Genomic DNA, 19,169 nt, shown 5'->3' with positions numbered 1-19,169 from the left:
CTAAATTACAAAAAGATACTAACACAGATGTGGGAGGCTCGTGATTAGAGAATGTATATATGTATTAGGTGGTAAGGGCTGACTAAAAACTAAAGAATTTCTTTGCTATATCTTAAGTGTTTAGGAAAACCCAAGACTTACAATGCAAGATCTTTCAAAAGACAGGAAAGAAGAAAAAGCAAAAATTAAAAGCTTACCTCAAAGGGAGCAGGGACATTAAGAGCCTTGCCTAGGGTATGCACTAGTGGCCCCCACCCTGATGTGTGCCTAAAATTATGCATACATACATATCCCATTAAGGAGCAATGGTGAATTCTAAGCTAGGCAAGGAGCACAGGCTTTTAACCCTATCAGAGGCAAGAACTCAGTGAGTTCAAGGCTAGCCTGGTATACACAAGTTCCAGGCCAACCAGCCTATACAGTGAAACCCTGTCTCCAAAACACAAAACAATCTCCTGAATACATAACTACAGAAATATTACTCTGCTGCTCTGTGTTCGAACATGGAAAGTTAACTCCATTTACTTTCTACCAGGTGCTTTAGTTTCTTCAAAAACACTTAAGTAAAAATAACATGGTACTCCCACATTGCTAGATTAAAAGAGGCACCAAAAATTCAACCAACTGCCACAAATATTCAAAATTAAATTCTAACATTTGCTAGGCAACACTACACTGAACAATGCTTTATATTAATTCTAATGTTCAACCGAGGCACCTCCAAGACAACACATTTCAAGCAGCTGTAAGGGATAGGCTGTTGCAACTTCTAAATTAATCTTGCAATTAAAAAACAAAACGAAACAAACAAACAAACAAAAAACCTTACCGGGGTTCTCGAATCAGAACCCCGACATAATAATAAAAAAATACACTCACGTTAGCTGCCATGTACATTCTTCTTCAGAAAGACCCCTTGCAATGACATCAAAAATTTTCCATGGTCACATGAAATGTAAGCTTACACTGCACACATGAATTTTTTAAAGAGAGCATAAAAAAGGGCTTGCTTTCTGTTTTGCATAATTTGGTTTAACGAGTCCCAAGATTCATTAAATCCTTTCCCACGAAACTGTAAAGATCATCTAAAATAAGGTCATCGCCATTTTCTACATATTTACATCATAATTCAATACAGACAGCTCCGTGTTAAAGTTTAAGCAGGCAAATATGGAAATGACTTGAATTACAAACAGAAGCAGTAGGATGTGCACGAAGACCGGTTAACAGCAAAACCGAAAAGAAAAAGGAAAAAAAAAAAAGACAAGTATATCGTCACACTACATACAATGAAATGGGTCAAGCAATCCAGGTTAAAATAAAAAGACAGCCAGGTTCTTAGACACACATACACACACACAAATAGATTGAGGAAAGATCAAAGTATTTTGAAGACTCCAGCCAAGGAAAGGTCCGCTTTCATAGCTCCTGTTTGCAATCATTTTACACCAACCTTCCTAGCCAACCTCTAGGTTTGAAAATTTCAGCGGCATTTAAAGGCCGTCCTTTCTAACATTAACAACATTCTGCGACATTCTTACACAAAGCACCAGTCATGTATCTCCAAAGAGCAAAAACTAAACCTTTCTCCCACATACAGCCTTCGCCACACTCTTCCCTCTGTTATTTGCTGTCCTTTCTCAAGATTAACGAACCCTAAACCACTTCTACCCATTAATGGAAATGGAAAAAGCGCAGCGGCAGAGTGGAACCCCAGGTCGACGGGAAATTGGCAAATGAAAGTCGTGGCTTCACCCTCGGGGTGAGGACTGGGAACAACCAGGGGGTGGAGTCCCGGAAGACCCCCGTTCACACGCTTCACCCCGAGGCTGCACGGCTTTCGCGCAGGGGCGCGTGTGCGTGTGTCCGCTCGCGAAGGAGGCGGGCACCTCCCTGCCGCCCTCCCCGCCCCCGCAAGAGGCTTCGGGGGCGAAATCGGCGGCGCCGGGCGTGCGGCAAGGCCGGAAAGCGTCCCGTTAGAGCCGACTTCACCCGTCAGGAATGCGCTCCGCCCCCGCCGCCCCCGCGCGGCGGCGGCCCGGGTCTCGCCCGCTCGGCGGCCCCGGAGAGCTCCGGACAGCGCAGCGGCAGTCACGACACCGTGGGGCGGCCGGCCCGGGGGCGGCCGCGCGGGTCTCCCAGTCCCAGACAGAGGCCTGTGCGACGCCTGGCATCCCTATCCGCAGGGGAGGAGCCCGGCTCCGTACCTCAGCTCCTCAGGGCGGCGGCGGCGCGGGGCGGCGGGCGAGCAGGCCCATCCCGCGGAGACAGAGCGCAGGACGGCCCCTCAGCCCCGCCGCGGAACCTTCTCGGCTAGGGCGAGAGCTGCCGGAGGAATGGCTGCGGGCGGCCGCTTTCCCGAGCTCCCCTCAGTAACTCCAGCCGGACGGTCGCAACCGGAAACCAGCGCTGCAATTGCCATTCTCCCCGGCCTCGCCCGCAGGCCCCGCCCCCTCTTCCCACTCCTGCCCCACCCGGCGCGGCCCCACCCAGCGCGCGCCCTGCGTCTTGACGTCACGCCTCGCACCACCACCCCCTCCTCGGCCCGCCGCGGTAGCTTATGGGACGTTCGCCTCTCGCTGCGGGCGCTCGCTCCCGTTTGTCCTCCCGCTGGCTCCCTTGGAGCGCGCTGGGCAGTGGGGCAGGCGACGCCCTTCAGGTAACGCCCACTGCATCTGCCTCCAGTGCCAAGTGGGGACAGCAGGGCGAGCGCATCCTGGCCATTACTGGACGTTTCGCAGTCTGTTTTCACCCCCTTTTTTCCGCTCAGTGTTCACCTGCTTTATTGGCAGCCCTACGGAGAGAAGAGGTGTGGAAGCGGCTTTCTGCTATTCTTCGTTCCCAGAGAAAATATCTCAGCCCTTAACAATCTGATATACTCAGAGCTACTTTAATCCAGACTCTATGTTCCTTCTCCTCCATCTTTTAATCCCTTTGAATTTTCTACTTAATCAAGACTTGGTATAGATTCTTAGTTGAATAAACAGATCCTTTTCCTGTCTCAATCCCATCCTCTCCTAGTTTATTTCTCCTGAGGATTTAGATTATTTCCTTAGAATACTGAGACATGGATATGATGGATTCCAAAATGTCCACCTACCATCTGTTACTTAATCTAAATAAGGATCACCTTTCGATCCTTATTTCAGTGTGCCTAAATAAGAGAATTAACCAAGGAGCCATACATCTTCAAAGCCCGCTTGGCATCTTTGGTAATCCAGTAAAATTTTCCCAGTTAGAAACAGGCTAGACAGTTTAGGGCTAAGTATCTTTGATCACACATCTTAAAGGGAGTAACTATGGATATGATTTTCATTTATTGTAAGTTGAGAGCCATTATGTGTACACTTAAATGCTACCCAAAAGGCTGCATTCGATATGCAGTAATCTACAGGACACTTTAAGTCTACGAATAGTGCAGGAATAACTTTCCAGTGTAGATGTTGTAATGGCTGGGAAGGGGGTTTGAGTAAAGAATTGTGCAGAATAACAGTGTGTGTGTGTGTGTGTGTGTGCGCGCGCGCGCTGTATAGCATATATACATATATATGTGTGTGCTCTATATAGTACATATACGTATATACTATATAGAGCATTGTGCTCTAGTCACCATAGTTCCTAGAAATTAATTTCTTTTTTTTTTTTGTCCTGTCTTCCGAGAAATTGGATCTCCTATTACTCACTAGGCCAATAAGCATCTGCTAAGAAAGAGCTATATCTGAATTACATCTCCACGTGCCTGTGGAGGCACCTTGTGCTGGGTAGTTTTATTTCAATTTGAGACAAGCTAAAATCGTTTGAGAGTAGGCATCCCCAATTAAGAAAATGCCTCCATAAGACTGGGCTGTAGGCAAGCCTGTAGGGTATTTTCTTAATTACTGATTGTTGAAGGAGAGCCTAGCCCATAGTGGATAGGTTTCATCCTTGGGCTAGTGATCCTGGTTTCTCTAAGAAAGCAGGCTGGGGCTGGAGAGAAGGCTCAGTGGTTAGAGTGCTGTCTGGTCTTCCAGAAGTCCTGAGTTCAGTTTCTTCTGACGTGCAGACATACATACAGATAAATAAATAAATCTTTAAAATGAAAAAGAAAAAAAAAAGCAGTCTGAGCCATGAGAGGTAAGCCAGTAAGTAGCATCCCTCTATGATGGCCTCTGCATCTGCTCCTGTGGACAGGTTCCTGCCTGTTTTCCTGTCCTAACTTCTTTCAGTGATCAACAGTGATATGGAAGTGTAAGCCAACTTAAGCCCTTTCCTACTTAAGTTGGGTTTTGGTCATGATGTTTTGTCTCAGCATTAGAAACCCTAATTAAGACAAACCTATAGCTCAAGGCTGTTTGAGATGGGACAGGGATTTATCTAAAACAAACAAAACTTTAATTCAGCCAGGCCCAAGGAGGAATTCTAGGATTCTTTCCAGACACTCTTACTTCGGTCACTTTCACTAAGTTCTGTTTACAATGCCCTCTACCTCTCTGTTCTCTGTGCTGTGTGCCCTTTGCCTTTTAGGGCAATAACTTCAAGTTTGGCTACCTCCTCCAAAAGGAATGCAGATGCTTAGGCTGCACCCTAGTGAAGATGGTTCTGGGTAGCCATGTATTTTTTAAACTTCAAATGATACAGTGTACACTCAAGACTTAGAACCATTAGACTTAGAAGCTACAGCTTCACCATTTCTCCTTGGATTAATGCAAAGTTACTTGTTCTTGCTGTACTCTGATTTCTTCATTGTAATTTGTTCATCATTGGTTCAAGAAGTATTTTGGTGCCTACTAAATTGAGGGGTGATCAAAAGCCTCCCACTGTCTCCGGTGGGTTCTCTGTCTACCTGGTGGTTGGGATCAAGATGTGAGTTATCAACTATTACTGCCCCATGCCTTTATTCTACCATCATGCACTCTACCCTTCCAAAATTGATTAGATCCTCAAGAGAAACTAGAAGGAAAATAATACTTTGTTTTATAAATTCCCTTGGGTCACGGTATTTTGTTATCATAGCAATAGGAAAATAACTAAGACACAAAGTAACAGAATAAAAAGCATCAAGCCCAATAATTTTATTTTGTTCTCTCAAACTAAAGTCAATTCGAGCTTGAGGATGCTTGATAACCAGAAGGGGCAGAGTCCTGGCAAGAAAACTTGTCAAGTTCAAGACAGAGGCTGAAGCACTGAGAATTAGAGGAAAGGGGTTATGATGGAAGAAGTAGGTAGTACGAAGTCAGGTTATTGAACACTTTAAGGATATGGCAAGAGGAATGCTAAATGATTGGTATATATCAATGGGTTTTATGAAAGTAAACAGCATCTGTTTTGCATTTGAAACCTATCACTGGGTACGTGCAGACTCTGGCAGACCAAAGGAAGCAGGAAGACTAACGCCGTGGAAGCGATCCAGTGGAGAAGCCATAGTTCTAAGCAGGTTGAGACTGTGGGAACAGAAATGCATGGTTTGCATATTTGTCTTAGGGTATAATTGGTAAGGCCTGCCTGGAATGCAATAAAAGGGGGGGATGAGAGAAGAGTGGGATTAAATAATAGCTACTTCTTATTGGGTACATCCTACGTGAGTACACCCTGCTCTGTTTTATTAGCATTAAGACATTTAATTATCACAAGGCACCAAAGATTGGTGCTGATGTTAACAACTAATTAACAAAGGAGAGTCTGAGGCTCAAGAGAGTAAGTCATTTGATCAGTTACATAGCTGGTGGCAACAAAGCTGAGATTTAGCCCAGCTAGGCTGTCTGGCTCCAGACACCCTTTTAGCATACACCCTCTAGCACTCTTCTGCCACACAGCTATTCCCAGCCCCTCACTAGAATCACAATCTAGGTGAAAATTTCCTCAGTTAATTATTACTTATAGTATCACAAATTCCTCCTCCTGTATTCCTTCTCTTCTATCTCTTCCCTAGCCTCATTTTCTTTGTAGGTAGGTGTCACTCTGCTGTAACAATCCCTTCCCCTCTGCTCTGCATGGCTTCTTTTGCCAGTCCTTACTGGTCCTCACTGTGTAAGTGAAACATGTTTAGTTACACACCTACCCTGTGTTTAGCTCTAATTTTCCACATGAAGTGCTACATTATTGTGTTTTAGGGCTTTCCCACTAAATGTTGATGCCTGACACAAGGGAAAGAAGAAGGAAACAAAAAAGGTTAGCTGTGAACACAGGACACCCAGAGAGACATCGAAGTCTCACCCCTGCCCTCAAGCCACTAGAAACTTGGCAGAAAAAAAAAATGACACACAGAAAAATCACTCTAGCCTAGTATGGGAGCACACACTTTTAATCCCAGCACTCTGGAGGCCAAGGCAGGTGGATCTCTGTGAGTTCGAGGCCAACCTGCTCTACAGAGAGAGGCCCTGTCTCTAGCAAAAATGGAAAAAAAAAAGTCACTCTAACCTGGTGTGGTGGCAACCTGCAATCCCTGTGCTGGGGAGGCTGAAGTTGAGCTTGGAGAATTGGGCATTTGAGGCTAGCCTGGGCTATTGTAGCAAGTTCAAGGCCAGTCTGGGCTGTATAACAAGCTATCTCAAAAAGTAACTATCTAATTAAAAGGGTTCCATTAATACAAAGACCAAAAGAATGATAGGCAGAACATTATAGAAACATTAATTCTGTCTGAGGTTACTAGAGGCCAAGATGCTTTGTTTTAGCTGAGGATGACCTGAAACTTAGGACTCTGCCTACTCAGTGTATTATTACCCTGTCTTATGTGGGGCTAGGGATTGAACTCAGCAAGAAGCTTGGTCTTAGGGTTGTTCCTGGGGCAGGAGGATGGCGGATGTAACCAGGAATGGCAGCTCAGGCTTGATTCTCTCTTGTCATTAACAGGGCATGAAGAGATTGTCGTTAGCCCAAGGACATGGGAGACTCAGCTGGTACAATTGATGACTGTCAAGAGTGTTCTCTTACTTATCTGTCTACTGTAATGCCTGGATCACGGGACCCTCAGAGACCACCAGGAGACGACTTGATGCAATAGCAAGAGAGCTTTATTACGAGAGCAATAGAGAAGTGGGACCTCGAGCTCTTAGTGAGTAGGATCTTTAAAGGGAAAGTCTATGAGCAGGGGTTTCCATGACAGCAAATGGGGGGGGAGGGCACAAGCCTTGGTGATACAGGACTGGGTAAAAGTTAGAGGGGTGAGGTGACCTTCTCTGAGGCACATAATCACAATTGTCTAAGGCATATAATCACATATTCTTCCCCAATGTTTATTGGGGAGAATTTTCTCACCCGATTCCCAATCGATTCTCATTGATTATTGCCAGGGAGATTATTTTCTATGAAGCCTGTGATATTTCCTGGAGGCTGTTGCTAGGAGAGTTACCTTTGTTTTCTGCCAAGTGTACATTCTGATATATTTTCTGGTACCTGAATTCAGCTCCCAGTCAAGATGGCTTTTTATTTCAAAATGGAGTTATACTCAGGCTAACTTAAACTCTTCACTACCTAGCTGATTTCCAGAATGGCTCAGCTGTCTTCCCATATTTTCCCGAGTTCTTATCTGTGAAGTTGCGGAGTTTCCAGTCTAGCTGTAGGTCTCTGGGAAAGTTGGGAAATTTCTATGAGCCACAATGCCAAGACCAGTGTCAGCCTGTGATGGTTGTGGACTAAGTTCCTGGAGAGGTGCCATGAACACAGACCACACTGCCAGTAACACATGCACATGCATCACAGTAGCCCTGCTTAATGTGCCCAGCTATAAAATGGGGACAGAAATATCTACCCTATTGTTCTCGGGACATACAGTAGGTCACCAGTAAACAATAGCTATGGTTATAGGTAAATGGAAACTCACTAGGGCAGGAATATTCTTTTGTTTGTTTGTTTGTTGTTTTTCTGAGACAGGGTTTCCCTGTGTGGCCTTGGCTGTCCTGGACTCTTTGAGTTGTGGGCTAGGCTGGCCTCGAACTCACAGAGTGCTGGGATTACAGGCATGCGACCCTGAACCCTTCAGGGAGGGATAGTCTAAAGAGGATTTTTAAAATAGCATCACCCATGTTCCTGCTTGGGATGTTCTCTTATTAGGGTCATCCAGGGCACTCGGCAAGGAGAGGCCTTTCCTCTTCCAAATGGAGAACAGGCCCCTTGATAGCAAAGCTCTTCAGATGGTTAAGTGCTGAGCTGCTAAGGTAAACCTGTCCCCTCATGTCCCACCTTTGTCACAGGACTCTTTTTTTTTCCTTTTAGATAAGTATACTTTAAAAAAATTGATTAAGTTATTTATTTACTTTATTTTGCTATTGCAGCTTCCCTTCCTTCCTCTGCTCCCAGGCCCTCCTGTTCCCCTCCCCTTTGCCCATCCACTTCTCCTCTTCTTAGAAAGGGGAAGGCCTCCCATGGATATCAACCAGCCATTAAAAACAATGACAACATGAAATTTGCAGGCAAATGGATGGAACTAGAAAAGATTATCCTGAGTGAGGTAACCCAGACCCAGAAAGACACACATGGTATGAACTCACTTATAAGTGGATATTAGTCTTAAAGTACAGGATAACCATAGTATAATCCACAGACCCAAAGAAGCTAAGTTACAAGGTGGGGTTGATTGAATCTCCCCGAGAAGGGGAAATAGATTAGGTATGGGAGGTGGATGGAAGGAGGGGACTGGGTGGTGGAGGGGTGGACATAGGAACAGGAGCGATGAGGTAGAGAGAGGACAGAGGGAGAGAGTACCAGGAGAGGGAGACACAGTAGACTTTTGAGGCTGTCCCAGGTGCTGTTTCTTGCTGGAGTGGTGGGAGCTCCATGAAGAGCTATTTAAACAATCTTTGTGGCATTTCCCAAAGTGGAGTTTAAGATTGTTATTACCAGTGTCACCTGGGGGATGCTTGTTAAAATACATTTCTGGGTCTTTCTCAGAATGACAGGGTCATTGTTGATGAGGCTGGAACCCTGGGATCTAGTATTTAACAAGCTCACTAGGTAATTTGCGCCACATGTTTGAGAACCACTGCTTAAGAGCTTCATTATGGCAACGCTCAGTTTCAGGAAATTTTCTTACATTTGCTCTCCTTGGGTCTTTCACAGAATGCTGGTGGAGAGGAAGAGGAAGGTGCTTTCTTTTAATGGGACCTATTACCTTCAGTCTCATTTATGACCCTTCTACCCATTGTTCTGATACTCTGTAACCTTTTCTCGATGGAAACTAGATCTTCGGGCCACTGTTCCCAGTTTCCGATCTCAGTCTTTCTTGTCTTTCCTGTTTGATTGTAGGCAAGCTCACTGTGTTGGTGATCTAGGCCAGAAGCTCCCAGAGTGACCTCTAATTAGAGCAGGTGAGTCCCCCTATGCTGCATAGGATGAGTTTGGCTCAGGAGGTTCATCTCAGCATGGCTATGGCAAAAGCATGCCGGGGATCATGAGCTGTGACTGGGGTGGCCACGTGTCCCAGTTTGCTCAGACATGTTGCCTGTTTGCAGAGACTCGCTGTTAACGATATCTTCCGTTGTCACAGAGCGGTGGATTGGACAGTAGGCACATCTCACTATCATCTCATAACGAGTGTCATCTCCCGGCTGACTGTCTCCAATGCCTCAGCCCTGGGCTGTGCGTAGACCACCCTCTCCCTACCCTGTTCAGTTCCTGACCTCCTGTCCTGGCTCCTACTTTTCATATGCCCTTAATGAACCTACTTGGGTTGGTTTGGGAGAGGTGGGGTTTGTTTGTTTTTGTTTTTGCTCTCCACTTTGGTATATGACTTCAGACTCACATGAAGCATTTCTAAGTAGTGATTGAAGTTATTGCTATATTTCCTTTCTCTTACAATGTCTGAGAAATAATTTTCCTTGCTTTTAGCACCTGGCATGATTGTTTTCCTTGTTTATAATTGTTAGTTTTCCTCATGTGGGTCCCTAATTGTGGAATTGACAATATGTCCTTCGACTTTGAGAAAGCTTAGATCCACATGCATGGTCTCCTTCCAGACAGGATGTTGTGATAGGAGAGTCCTTATGCATTTACCACATTTTCACACTGAGTCCTCTTTTCTCATTTCTTCCCCAACTTCAGATGATTTCAGCTGTATTATTTGCATATGTAACTCATCTTCTATTATTGAAACAAAGAGCATATCTTAATACACACACACACACACACACACACACACACACACACATATATATATATATCGACAAACCAGTACTAATTGTTAATTGTATAACCAAAAGCGACTGTGTTCAAATGCATAGGAAGCATAATGTCCTTAATGATCTTAACAATGAATGGCACTCTAATGTTGGCTTTAGCATCAAATTACAGCACTATCTAGAGAGTGGAAACATTCTGAACAAAAGCAAACAAGCAAGGGGTTTTCATACTGGAACATTTTTAGATATGACCCAAAACCCTGATACAAAGTACTGTGATAAGAGCACTCAGTACTGGGATTGCATAGCCTAATTACACAGCACTCAGAAGTGTTCACAGTGCAACCCAGTGCTGCTGGAGAGGAAAGAGAGGAAAGGGTATGGGTGGAGAATTCAGATGTGGGAATGTACAATCCACACAACATTGATGACCTGTGAATAGGTGTCTTTGCTAGAAGCATGTGACCTGTAACAGCCCTGGGAGACTATTCTTCCTACATCCCTGATAATGCTGTGGGGGCCTGTGGGACTGATACCCTGTGCTGTGCAGCTAATGGCACTTGCCTTTTAATTCTAGCATTTGGGAGTCAGAGGCAGGCAGATCTCCATAAGCTTAAGGCCAAGCTGGTCTACATAGCGGTTCCAGGCCATCCTGCTTTACATAGGAATTCCAGGACAACTAGGGCTCTGTAATGAGAAATCTGTCTCAAAACAAAAATCCCATGTGCTCTTAGATTCTCAGAACCTTTCCAGTCAAAGGGGTGAAATTGTTAATATGGAGGACAGATGACCTTACATTATGGTCCTTTGGGTCCATTCCCTCAACTTTATAATGACAGTGATGACATCTTCTTCACAGGGTCTCTGTGAGGTCTAGGCAGAGCAGTAAGCACAAACCTAAGCCCAATACTTAGGAATAGCCCAGAGACTGTTGCTACTAGCAACCATGTTATTTTAAAATGAATGGTTCATTTGAAGATAGCATGTCACAGAAAGTTTTTATAGAAGATTTATTCCTCTCAGTAATATCTTTTCAGAAGTGCTGTCTTTTTTTTTTTTTTTAAGTTTCCTTCCAAATCCTGTTTAAGATGTTTGCAAGGATCTCAATACTGAAACAGTAGGAAAATAAAAGGTATTTGTAGAAGGAGAAAGCAGTAGGGGAAGGCAACTATAGTACAAATTGCTGCTGGATCTGGACATTTTTTTTTAAATGGCAATAGATTTTTATTCAAGTTTCCTGTGGTTTTAAAGTCTGTACAGGAGCCATTCAACTTGTTGTCTGTACAAGGTCAACCCCACACCCCATCCAGCTGCTAATTGTCTAGGTAGAAAATTTGATCACAGTTTTTTCTTGTTGTTTTGAGGCAGGGTCTCACTATGTAGTCCTGTCTGGCCTAGTACTCACTATGTAGACCAGACTGTCCTCAAACTGTCTCTGTCTCCTTAGTGCCAGGATTAAAGGCTTGAACCACCAGGCCCAGCTGATCACACATTTTAAACTGATATTTTTTTTCTCTGCCTCTCCAACCCAGGCATCTAATTTTTCTAAATATTATGTTAGTTAAAACATTCAGGAAAGCGAACAGACAAACCATAAGATCCTGGTTTTGATGGAACACCCTCCATTAAGAATTATAGTAACAGGTGGGCCAGTCATTGGTTGGTCATTCCCTCATTTTCTGAGCCCTCTTTATTCTGCATCTCTTACAGGCAGGAAATATTCTACTATACTTGCAGACCCAGATTGTCATCTGAGAGGCTTCACCCAGCAGCTGATGAAAACATGCAGAAACCCACAGCCAAGCATGAGGTGGAGCTTGGGGAGTCTTATGGAAGAGAAGGAAAAAGGATTGAAAGAGCCAGAGAGGTCAAGGACACCACAAGAAAACCTACAGAATCAACTAGCCTGGGCCCACAGGGACTCAGAGGGACTGAACCACTGACGAGAGAGCATGTATGGGACAGACCGAGGCCCCCAACACATATATAATAGATGTACAGCTTGGTCCTCATGTGGGACTTCTTCTTCTTCTTCTTTTTTTTTTTTTTTTTTTTTTGCCTCCAGAACCCTTGTGCATTCTGTTCAGTAGAACTGTCACTTTAACTGTGTAAGCTAGCCAGGACAGGCACTCACAATTACCCAAAACGATTCTGTTTCTAGTATGGTTCCACTTTTTAAAATACCATCTACTTTTGCTAGAGGAATCCCATTAAAAATGTTTTAGGGAAAGGCATATTTAAATAGTTATTGCCTAGTAAATGTGGTCAGAAGTCCATAGGGCTAATTGAAAATCTAAGGAATATAAAAAGATAGGCAAGAGGTGGCATGTAAGACCTATAGTACATTGGCTGATAGATATTTGGGTCTAGAGGTCGGAGTTAGCACCCTTTGTTGTCAAACTTCATATTTGGAAATTTTCAAAGAACATCAAAGTTTGGAGCAAAATTGACTGACTCAGCCAACCAGCATTCCTATCAGCAATCAAGTAAAATATGATTTTTAAATAGTTGGATAGCTAAGCCAGGGAAAGTAAAGGCTGATTCTCAAGGCTTTCAAATTGCTCCTAGGGCTTTAATACCCTGTGATTAAAAAGCAACACTTTGTATACTATATCCCAAGGACAGGAAGGGAAATTGAACCCCAAACCTGCAATGTTTCCATAGCTCTTTGTTAAAATAAAAATCCTCCCGACAAAAGTTGTAAACTTAATGTACATGTTTCCAGTCAAGGCAGATGCTCAATCTAGATTTTTGTGTCATGTGGGTTCCATGTATTACCTGTACTCCTTTGAGCTATCTTTCCCTGTTCACTGTTGAGAGGAGGAATTCCATAGCAAGCAATTTGGAATTCCAGGACCATCATTTTCAAGTGTATGGACCTGAATGCAAATTTGAGGATTTGGATGACTAAAGTGGATACTTGGTGTTTCTTCTGTCTCCGCCTTAATTGTCCACTGTTTATAGACCCAGCAGGAAAACAAGTGTGGGATTTTTGTTTTTATTTGATGTGAACAAATTCTCTTGAGAGAATAACATTTTGGAAACTCTGGTAATTTGGAGGAGAGTGGAGGCTACTTTCATTCCCTCTTCCCTCTAATCCTGATCTCTATTCCTACCTCACCTCCAACCTGAGAGTGAGTTATTATCTTTTAATTAGGAATATTTTCACATGGATTTTGTACAAGCAAGAGTTTGTGACCAATGAAGCTTAAATATAGATCTATGAATTTGCAGGGGGAAACTTTAAAGCAGATGGTCACAACCTAATAAGAAGACATTTTTCCAAGAGATGATAGGAAATTGATTCAAAGGAATCAGCTTTAATAAAAAATCATAAAAGGGGAACCTGCTTGTACTAAAGTCAGAGAAAATTATAAGGCTGAGAGATCATCACAGAGCTCAACTTTGAGATCCCCCAAAGAGAGAAAGACATATGTAAGTGTTCCTTTCTGTAAGTGATCTTTCTGTTGGGAACCTGTAATTTGTTTCTCTGTTTGACCTGGTTAGTTCTGTGGTATCGGATCCTGACTGTGTCAGCTACCAGGAATTTGGTTCTGCTAATCGGTCTTTGACAGCAGCAAACCTGTAGCTTGAGTTACAAACCTTCTCAAACACTGAGGCCTCAAGTTCAGCCTGTGTTGACTAAATCTCATTCTGCAATGCAGTTCCCATAATGCAGACCTCATCTAATAATGTACAGAATATATGTAACCTAATGCGGTTAGATGGTAGAGTTTTCTAACTCTACTAACCCCAATATTGCAGAAAATACCTGTGGACATGCATGGATGGAATAAATATTTTTAATGTATATTCATATACATAAATATCCATGTCACATGTACAGTACAGAAATCTGCATAACTCATAATTTATTTTTATTAATTACAGTTTATTCACTTTGTATCCCCCTTTAGCTTCCTCCCTCCTCCCCTCCAATCCCATTCTCCCTCCCTCTTCCCCACCTGTGTCCCCTTCCCCCAGTCCACTGATAAGGGAGGTCCTCCTCCCCTTCCCTCTAGGAGTACCTGCATTATCTTCTCTGTAGCCTGGAAAGACTGCTCCCCCCTCAGGGGGAGGTGATCAAAGAGCAGGCCAATCAATTCCTGTCAGATACAGTCCCTGTCCCCATTAGTGTGGAACCCACTTGGATATTGAACTGCCGTGGGCTACCTCTGTGCAGGGGTTCCAGGCCATTTCCATGAGTGGTCCTCGGCTGGAGTATCAGTCTCAGAAAAGACCCCTGTGCTCAAACTTTTTGGATGTGTTCCTCTCCTTGTGGAGCTCCTGTCCTTTCCAGGTCTTACTATCTCCCACTTCTTTGATAAGATTCCCTGTACTCTGCCCAAAGTTTGGCTGTGAGTCTCAGCATCTGCCTTGATACCCTGTAGGGTAGAGCCTTTCAGAGGCTCTAGTTCTATCCTGTTCCCTGTTTTCTCCCTCCTCTGATGTCCATCCTCTTTGCCTTTCTGAGTGGGGATTGAGCATCTTAGCCAGAATCCTCCTCCTTGATTAACTTCCTTAGGTGTACAGACTTTGTATTATATGTCTAGTATCCACTTATGAGTGAGTATATACCCTCTGTGTCTTTCTGCTTCTAGGATACCTCACTCAGGATGATCTTTTCCAGTTCCAACCATTTACCTGCAAATTTCATGATTTCCTTGTTTTCTATTGCTGAGTAATATTCCATTGTATAGATGTATCCATTCCTCAACTGAGGTGCATCTGGGTTGTTTCCAGCTTCTGGCTATTACAAATAAAGCTGCTACAAACATGGTTGAGCAAATGTCCTTGTTGTGTACTTGAGCAACTTTTAGATATGTGCCTAGGAATGGTATAGCTGGATCTTGAGGAAGCACTATTCCTAGTTGTCTGAGAAAGTGCCAGATTGATTTTCAAAGTGGTTGTACAAGTTTACATTCCCACCAGCAGTGGAGGGGGGTTCCCCTTTCTCCACAACCTCTCCAGCATGTGTTGTCACTTGAGTTTTGAATCTTAGCCATTTGATGGGTGTAAGGTGAAATCTCAGGATCCTTTTGATTTGCATTTCCCTGATGACTAAGGACATTGAACATTTCTTTAAGTGTTTCTCTGCCATTCGATATTTCTCTATTGAGAATTCTCTGTTTAGCTCTGTACCCCATTTTTTAATTGGATTATTTGATTTTTTTGCTGTTTAACTTCTTTAGTTCTTTATATATACTGGATATTAGCCCTCTGTCAGATATAAGGTTGGTGAAGATCCTTTCCCAATCTGTAGGTAGTCATTTTGTTTTGATGACAGTGTACTTTGCTTTACAGAAGCTTTTCAGTTTCATGAGGTCCCATTTATTGATTGTTGCTCTTAGCACCTGTGCTGTTGGTATTCTGTTCAGGAATTTGTCTCCTGTGCTAATGAGTTCAAGACTCTTCCCCACTTTTTCTTCTAACAGGTTTAGTGTGTCTGGTTTTATATTGAGGTCTTTGATCCACTTGGATTTAGTTTTGTGCAGGGTGATAAGGATGGATCTGTTTGCATTTTTCAACATGTAGACATCCAGTTAGACCAGCGCCATTTGTTGAAGATGCTGTCTTTTTCCCATTGTTTCCCATTTTTGTCAGAAATCAGGTGTCCATAAGTGTGTGGTTTTATTTCTGGTTCTTCTATTTGATTCCTTTGATCCACCATTCTGTTTCTATGCCAATGCCATGGAGTAGATCAGGGATGGAGATACCTCCAGAAGATCTTTTATTGTAGCAGATTGTTTTAGCAATTCTGGGTTTCTTGTTATTCCATATGAAGTTGAGAATTTTTCTTTCAAGGTCTGTAAAGAATTGTGTTGGTAATTTGAGGGGTATTGCATTGAATCTGTAGATTGCTTTTGTTAAGATAGCCATTTTTACTATGTTAATCCTGCCAAGCCATGAGAATGGTAACTCTTTCCGTCTTCTGATATCTTCTTCTAATTCTTTCTTCAGAGACTGGAATTTTTTTTCATACAATTCTTTGACTTGCTTGGTTAGGGTCACACCAAGGTACTTTATGCTCTTTGTGGCTATTGGAAAGAGTGTTGTTTCTGTAATTTCTTTCTCAGCCCATTTGTCTTTTGTATACAGGAGGGCTACTGATTTTTTTTTTTTTAGTTAATTTTGTATCCAGCCACTTTGCTGAAGGTGTTTATCAGCTGTATGAGTTACCTGCAAATAGTGATACTTTGAGACTCTTTCCTTTCCAATTTGTATCCCTCGATCTCCTTTAATTGTCTTATTGCTCTAGCAAGGACTTCAAGAGTTATGTTGAAGAGATATGGAGAGAGTGGGCAGCCTTGTCTTGTCCCTGATGTCAGTGGGATTGCTTTAAGTTTCTCTCCGTTCAGTTTGATGTTGGCTATAGGCTTTACTATGTTTAGGTATGTGCCTTGTATCCCTGATCTCTCCAAGACTTTAAACATGAATGGATGTTGGATTTTGTCAAATGCTTTTTCAGCATCTAGGGAGATTATCATGTGGTTTTTTTCTTTCAGTTTGTTAATATGGTGGATCACATTGATGAATTTCCATATATAAAACCACCCCTACATACCTGAGATGAAGCCTACTTGGTCATAGTGGATAATATCTGTGATGTGTTCTTGGATTTGGTTTGCAAGTATTTTGTTGAGTATTTTTGCATCAATGTTCATAAGGGAGATTGACCTGAAATTCTCTTTCTTTGTTTGGTCTTTGTGAGGTTTAGGTACCAAGGTGACTGTGGCTTCATAGAATGAGTTTGGTAGTATTCCTTCTGTTTCTATTTTGCAGAATAGTTTGAAGAGTATTGGTGTTAGTTCTTTGAAGGTAAGGTAGAATTCTGAGCTGAAACCATCTGGCCCTGGGTTTTTTTGTTTGTTTGTTTGTTTTGTTTTGTTTTGTTTTTTGTTTGTTTTTTTTTTTTTGTTTTTGGATGGGAGAATTTTGATGACAGCTTCTATTTCCTTAGGGGATAGAGGACTATTTAATTGATTTACCTGGTCTTGATTCAGCTTTGATAAGTGGAATCAATCAAGAAAATTGTCCATTTCATTTAGATTTTCAAATTTTATGGTGGATAGGCTTTTGAAGTAAGACCTAATGATTGTTTGGATTTCCTCTGTGTCTGTTTTTATGTCCCCCTTTTCATTTCTGATTTTGTTAATTTGAATAGTGTCTCTCTGCCTTTTAGTTAGTTTGGCTAAGGTTCTGTCTAGCTTATTGATTTCCTCAAAGAACCAGCTCTTGGTTTCATTGATTCTTTGGATTGTTTTATTTGTTTCTAATTTACTGATTTCAGCCCTGAGTTTGATTATTTTCCAGCTGTCTACTCCTCTTTGGTGTGTCTGCTTCTTTTTTCTCTAGGGCTTGTAGGTGAGCCATTAAGTTGCTTGTATGAGATGTTTCAAATTTCTTCTTGAAGGCACTCAGAGCTATGAACTTTCCTCTTAGCCCTGCTTTCATCGTGTCCCACAAGTTTGGGTATGTTGTGCCTTCATTTTCATTGAATTCTAGGAAGACTTTTATTTCTTTCTTTATTTCTTCTCTGACCCAGCTGTCATTGAGTAGTGAGTTCTTCAGTTTCCACGTGTGTGTAGGCTTTTTGCTATTTCTGTTGTTGTTGAGGTCCAGCTTTAGTCCATGCTGGTCTGATAGGATACAAGGGATTATTTCAATCTTTTTTTATCTGTTGAGGCTCGCTTTGTAACCAACTATATGGTCTATTTTGGAGAAGGTTCCATAAGGTGCTGAGAAGAAGGTAAATTCTTGTGTTTGGCTCAAAGTTTCTGTAGATGTCTGTTAGGTCCATTTTATTAATGACCTCTGTTAGAGTTATTGTTTATTTGTTTAATTTCTGTTCTGTTGACCTGTCCTTTGTTGAGAGTGGAGTGTTGAAGTTTCCCACTATTAATGTGTGGGGATCTATGTGTGGTTTAAGTTTTATTAATGTTTCTTTTACAAATGTGGGTGCCCTTGTATTTGGGGTGTAGATATTCAGGATTGTGATGTCTTCCTGGTGGAATTTTCCCTTGATGAGTATGAAGTGTCCTTCCCCATCTCTTTTGATTAATTTTGGTTAAAAGTCTATTTTATTAGATATTAGAACGGCTACTCCTGCTTGCTTTGTGGGTCCATTTGCTTGGAAAACTGTCTTCCAGCCCTTTACTCTCTGGTAATGTCCATCTTTGTGACTTAGGAGTGTTTCTTGTATGCAACAGATTCTTGGGTCTTGTTTACACATCCATTCTGTTAGTCTATTTTTTTTTATTGGAGAATTGAGTCCATTGATGTTGAGGGAGATTAATGACCAGTGGCTGTTAGATCTTTTGAATTGATGTTGGCTGTGATAGTGTGTTTGTGTGCTTGGCTACTTTTTGTTTTGCTGTGGTGAGGTTATTTATTTCCTGCAATTTCTTGAAAGTAGTTAGTTTTCTTGGGTTGTATTTTTCCTTCTAGTATTTTCTGTAACACTGGATTCATGTGTAGGTATTGTTGAAATTTGGTTTTGTGGTTGAAAATCTTGCTTTCTCCGTCTATGAGGACTGAGAGTTTAGCTGTGTATAGTAGCCTGGGCTGACATTTGTGTTCTCTTAGGGTCTGCAGGAGATCCGTCCAGGCCCTTCTGGCTTTCATAGTCTCTGTTGAGAAGTCAGGTGTTATTCTGAACAGTTTGCCACAATATGTTACTTGGCCTTTTTCCCTTGCAGGTTTTAGTATTTTTTTTCTTTGTTCCGTATACTTACTGTTTTGATTATTATGTGGCGGGAGGATTTTCTTTTCTGGTCTAATTTATTTGGTGTTTTGTAGGTCTTTTGTATGATGATAGGCCTCTCCTTTAAATCGGGAAAATTTTCTTCTATGATTTTATTAAAAATATTTTCTGGGCCTTGGAGACAAGAATCTTATTTTTCCTCTATTCCTATTATTTTGTCTTTTCATGTTGTCTTGGATTTCTTGGATGGTTTTTGTCAGGAATTTTTTAGATTTATTATTTTCCTTGATGGATACATCAATTTCTTCCATTGTATCTTCCACACCTGAGATTCTTTCTTCCAGCTCTTGTAGTCTGTTGGTTATACTTACCTC

The 19,169-nt window shown here is 42.2% G+C and overlaps 1 protein-coding gene across 1 annotated transcript in view; it reads right to left on the bottom strand.

Moving 5' to 3' along the window:
- Rnf19a (ring finger protein 19A, RBR E3 ubiquitin protein ligase) overlaps positions 1 to 2,347 on the bottom strand; it is a 44,905-nt gene extending 42,558 nt beyond the window's left edge. The window contains 1 exon segment of the mRNA XM_021631022.2: positions 2,208 to 2,347. The gene's annotated coding sequence lies outside the window, so the exon portion shown is untranslated.
- Positions 2,348 to 19,169: the final 16,822 nt, after the last annotated feature.

The sequence above is a fragment of the Meriones unguiculatus genome, chromosome 1 (assembly GCF_030254825.1).
Source record: "Meriones unguiculatus strain TT.TT164.6M chromosome 1, Bangor_MerUng_6.1, whole genome shotgun sequence".
NCBI lineage: Eukaryota > Metazoa > Chordata > Mammalia > Rodentia > Muridae > Meriones > Meriones unguiculatus.
Note: the sequence above shows the minus strand (reverse complement) of the source record. Positions and strands in the feature narration are given on the sequence as shown.